This window comes from Cibotium barometz, chromosome 19 (genome assembly GCF_041138505.1).
Source record: "Cibotium barometz isolate CiBa-2024 chromosome 19, ASM4113850v1, whole genome shotgun sequence".
Lineage (NCBI taxonomy): Eukaryota > Viridiplantae > Streptophyta > Polypodiopsida > Cyatheales > Cibotiaceae > Cibotium > Cibotium barometz.
Genome location: NC_141064.1, coordinates 52,507,857 through 52,513,533, shown reverse-complemented (window position 1 = coordinate 52,513,533; position 5,677 = coordinate 52,507,857). Strand labels below are relative to the sequence as shown.

Genomic DNA, 5,677 nt, shown 5'->3' with positions numbered 1-5,677 from the left:
TCGAGAAGATGGACCTTGCATTGCTTCGATCAGGGTGGATGGACATGCACATCACCTTGTTGTACTGCTCTTTCAAGGCGTTCAAGGTGCTCGCCAAGAACTACTTGGGAGTGTAGGAGCACGACATGTTTGAGAAGGTGCACGCTGCCATGGCAAAGGACGGCATTCTCTACGTCCCTCTTCTCCCTCGTCAGCACCTCGGGCGTCATCTCCACATCGCCTCTCCCATAGTGGGTACCTATCGGAGCACTCAATCTCTATGGATTATGTGTCGAACCTGTGTGGCTCCGAGACAAGTCGCTATTAGATCTATTGAAGTACACCACTGCCTAGTTGGTTTCAGAGTTTAAGATGAAGCTCGTAGATATATACCACCAAATTTGCTATGTGTCGTACTGCAAAAAGACCTCGCCATGACGATGAAGTGAGTGATTTGATGGAAATGGCTCTTGCCCACAAGTGCATGAGGGTTCCGTTTGAAGGAATTGTAGACAGGGACTGCACAAACAACTTACTCATCATCCCCTCACAGTGAGAGAGGAAACTCACTACATTCCCTATTGCGCCCTTGTGCAATCTTCAGGTGTGGGCAAGTCGAGAGCATTGATGGAATTGAGTAAGGTGGTTGTTTACATTTGCTACTGCAGCCTGGCGAGTATCTTGTCAATAGCCTCTCCACGGAGGATAGTTGGTCTTGCAGATAAACTTGTTAGCACATTTAGAGAACATGACATAGTGCTTTACTTGAAGGCATGGCTCCATGTGCTAGCTGTTGACCTTAACACCACAGGGATGTCACCCTAGGTTGGGAAGGAACAACAACTTCTTGATGAGGATGGTTGTCCCAAAACTGACCTTGCAAAGAGGGTATTGGACGAGTGGGGGAAGCTCCAAGCTCAATTTGGCACACACGATCCATTCAAAGGAGTTAATCCTGATAGTTATAACTTGCAAACTTCTAGTGAAGCAATCAGGTCTGTTGAAAATGCCTTAAAGAAGAAGTGCACCCACTGCTCACGCCTGATGATTTGGAGAAAGAGAAGGTGTGTACCCCTTGTAGTGTGATCTTTGCCTTTGATGAAGCAAGAGGGCTGCAAATACCGGATCCACAATCAAACTCCAAAATTCTATGAAATCAAGAAGGCACTCATGATTTTTTTTGTCCATCAGATCTTCTTTGCGATTACGCTAGACACTTCTGCAAAAGTGACTAATCTTTCACCCAACAAACACAATGAGGACAACGACAGGGACATAAAGATGGGTTTCAAACTGCCTCATCCAATCTACTTTCTCCCAAATATGGCTCTTTTTAAGCCAACTGGACATCTGAGTGTTTCTGATTGCTTCCAACCCGTGCGTTGAACCAAGGTAGGCCAATGTGGTCCGCAAGGCTGAAAAGTGATGGTGATCCTTCCAAGTATAGATGATAAAAAGCGTTCTACCCAATGCTGGACATTGGCGGTTGAGATTGGCTTGTATATTGCCCTGGCCTTCGTTGTGCTGCCCAAAGCAAGTGTTGTGGTTGCCATGCGAGGGGACGTTGTTGAGCCTCAATGCGGGCACCGTCTCCATGTCGGCGGTGGCCACAACCATGCCCATGGAGGGTCCCATAGACCAAATCTCCAAAAAGCTCATTGGTGTTGAGATATCGAGCTCATCTAGTGAGGCGGTGGACACTGATGACCCGCCTGGGGGATAGGCCCCACACACTTACACCACTGGCATGGTTGGTGAGATCATGGGTGATATGCGGCCAGTGGGATGATAGGTTGTGTGACAGCCATTCTAGCGCCAGCTCATTTAGTTGGGTTCACACTATAGAGAACCCTAGTATGTATTTGGTTGAGTACCTTTTCATAGGTGTGTACTCTTATCTTTGTATATGGTGTGTTGAGTGTTGAGTGAAGAAGAAGAAGATTTTCAGCCTCTCCCCTTGTGTGTTCTCTATTAGGGTTTTGTGAGTGTGTGCGTGCTTGCAAGAGCTCAAGCTCTCTTCTCCCCTGCATCTTTTTATGGTATCAGAGCCTGGTTCATGCTAAGAGCTAAGCCGCAAGCAAGAGAAGCACAGGAAGTGGTACGAGGGTAAGAGCTTCAACTATTCTTCTCTATTTGTGTTGGTGACTACACCCTTGTCGGGAGCTCTACGGGAGGCACCGGTAAACGATCTCTGATTGAGGAGCTTTCTTCATGGGAGTAAAGCTACATGGAAACTATATTGTCCTATCGGACGGAATATTTTGGGCCAAAAACGTGTTTCGGGCGCGTCAGGACCTCCGTTTTTCAGAAAGCAGGCGATTTCGAGCACTACGAGTAAGTCATCGATTCTCTGCAGAACTCTGTTTTAAGAACTGCAGGAAGACAGATTGGCTGTGGAGACACTGTGTGTGCTGCAAGGAGGTCAACAATTACCATTGGGTGTATGTATGCACATTGAGGTCACTGGTTGTGACATTTGAGTGTACTACAATACCGCTGCAAAAAATACAGCAGCTTATGCAGAACAAACCAGAGTGTTGTTTCTGGTAAATTGGTGTGTCTGGCAAGATATCAAATGATGGCATAAATCAGATTGTTGTTTGAGAAGCTTGATAAGAACATCTTCCATGCTTGGAGGTTCAGGTTGACGAATTTCCTGATGGGAAAGGGTTATTGGGACTACATAGAAGGTGAAAATGAAGAGGCACCAGAGATACCGGAGATCAATCCGACTACAGATGTGAAAGAGTTCAAGGATTAGAACCAAGGAGCTTGAAAAGTTATGTATTGGCTCTCTATCAGTATACAGGACACCATGATTGGGCACATACAGGATGCCAAGTCCCCCAAGGAGGCTTGGGACACCTTGGTAAAACTATATGAAACAAATACCAAGGCACGAAAGATACAGTTGAAGAATGAACTTCATACTATGGAGAAAAAGAGTATGTCTATGAATGACTATGCATTGAAGATAAAGGGTATTGTGAAATCCCTTGCATCTATTGGTGTTTCAATAGATGATGATGATAAGGTGGAAGTCTATCTACGTGGTCTCGGGCCACAATACAAGGCGTTCAAGACGTCTATTCAGACTCGGAAAAACATTCCCAATTTTACAGATTTGGTGTCTATGTTGATTATAGAAGAGAAGAGCTTGGGTGAAGACCAACAATCTTCACACAAAACAAAAATAGTTCAGAGCAATAGGCCTTCTACACAAGTTCAGGAAGAGGACGAGGTAGAGGAGGCCGTGGACGCAGTCAAGGAGGTAGCCGAACAAGTAATCAGAATTATGGCCAGTAGAGCAGCAACAACAACAGTCCCAGAATTCACAACAACAACAACAACAACAACAACACGCAGGTGGAAGAGGCCAATTCAAAGGCAGGGTGAGTCAAAGAGGTCGTGGAAATTGGCAAAGGGCACAGTATAATGATGCACGTGGATACTTTTATTGTGGTAAGCCTGGACATGTGCAGGCAGATTGTTATAAGAAGCAAGCTGACATGCAAAATGGAAAATTGCAGCAAAACAACTATGCATCCTCGAGCATAAACAATGAGGATAATGAAAGGTTGTTTGTTATGCAGTATGTCATTAATGCCATGTCTAAAAATGTAGAAGCAGCACATAAAGATGATGTATAGTACGTTGATTCAGGTGCTTCGAATCACATCAATTGCCCATGTTGGAGATGTGCCATTGAATATGATGCAGGATGGCAAAGTGAAGTACCTTGCAGATGTACTTCATGTTCCGAACATAACAAAGAATCTGGTTTCAATTGGCTAGATGATTGAACAGGGTTTGCAGGTCTGGTTTAATCCTGATGGTTGTTATGTTGAAGACTTTAAAGACAAATGCAGGTTGGTTGCAAAAGGCAACAGAGTGGGCAGAATGTTTACATTGAATGTAAACATGCCTGAAGTGAGTGCTGCAATGTTTTGCAAATGGTTCAGGAATTGTTGCAGACACAGACATTTGGCATAAAAGAATTGGACATGTGAATGTGCAGAGAATGAAGTCTATGCACACTAAAGGGATTGTGACAGGGCTGCCAAAATTTAAAGTTGAAGGTATGTAGAGAATATGTGAAGCATGTCAATTTGGAAAGCAAACAAAGCATGTATTTCCATGTAACAGATATGTGAGCAAAAATGCACTAGATGTTGTGCATTCAGATGTATGGGGTCCTACGAAGACCATGTCTATGGGAGGCTGCAGGTATTATGTGACATTTATTGATGACCACACAAGGAAAGTGTGGGTATACTTCATGGAGGAGAAGGGTGAGGTGTTCACTCACTTTCAGAATTTTAGAGTTATGGTTGAAAAGCAAATAGGGAAATATATAAAGTACCTAAGGTCAGATGGAGGGGGAGAGTACTTTTCTCAATGAGTTCTCTAAATTTTTGAAGAAAAATGGTATTCGGAGACAGTTTACATGCAGATACACTCCGCAGCAAAATGGAGTTGCTGAGCGGAAAAACTGGCACATTGCTGAGATTGCACGAGCATTGATGGAAGAGAAGAATATGCCACATAACTATTGGGCTAAGGCTGTTTCTACAGCAGTTTACATCATGAACAGGACTCCAACTGCAGCCATACATGATGTAACTCCAGAGGAGAGATTTACTGGCAAAAAACCTGAATTGTCTCATCTAAAAGTTTTTGGATGCATTGCATATGTGCATGTGCCAGATGAGCTGAGAGAACTAAGCTGGATCCAAAAGCTAAAAAATGTGTGTTTATTGGATACTCCCTTGAGCAAAAGGGATACAGGTGTTATAACCCTGCTACACGTGAGTTTAGGGTAATCAGGGATGTTGTCTTTGATGAGATGAGTAGCTGGTATGCTGCTGAAAAAGAAGCTGTAGTAGGGGCTGATGTGAGTGGAAATGTGGTTGCACAGAATTCAAGTCAGCAATCACAGTCTTTGAGTGGACCAAGAGAGTCCTCATCTAGTGGTTTAGTTGATAGACCATGGAGTGGCAGGCTGTGTCATAATACCAGTCCTGCAAATGTGATTAGTACATCACATAAAGGCAAAGAGAAAGTGGTTGAGCCCCTTAGTATGCCTGACATTTCTTCAAGGCATTCTCATGTGAGTCAAGAGAGTCCTCATCTAGTGGTTTAGTTGATAGACCATGGAGTGTGGCAGGCTGCGTCATAATACCAGTCCTGCAAATGTGATTAGTACATCAGATAAAGGCAAAGAGAAAGTGGTTGAGCCCCTTAGTATGCCTGACATTTCTTCAAGGCATTTTCATGTTGATGGGGAGAGTCTAGTGGCTCAGAGATGAGCCTTGATGAGGAACTTGGGATACCAACTATGAGAACACCTGGTGTAAAGAAGGCTATGGAAGCCATGAATGCAAAGCTGCGAAGATCTGGAAGAGTGAAGAATCTTGTGCAGAGGTTTACCTATGATGGTTATGTGGCACATCACTATGCATACATGGCAAAGGTTATGTAGGTTGTAGAGCCCACATGTGTGTGCTTGCAAGAGCTCAAGCTCTCTTCTCCCCTGCATCTTTTCAAGTGGCACGCTCATGTGTGCCATCATCACGGCACACATTATCAAGAAGGATCGAGAGATTTGTCGTTCACAAGACGATCCTCCTATTTTTTGCATGGAAGACGAGACAAGCATTGGAATCTAAGAGAGATACCTAGGGGCAAGCTTGTAGAC

The 5,677-nt window shown here is 44.1% G+C and overlaps 1 pseudogene; it reads left to right on the top strand.

The window, feature by feature from the left end:
- Positions 1-385: 385 nt before the first annotated feature.
- On the top strand, positions 386-1,430 carry LOC147628725 (uncharacterized; annotated as a pseudogene).
- Positions 1,431-5,677: the final 4,247 nt, after the last annotated feature.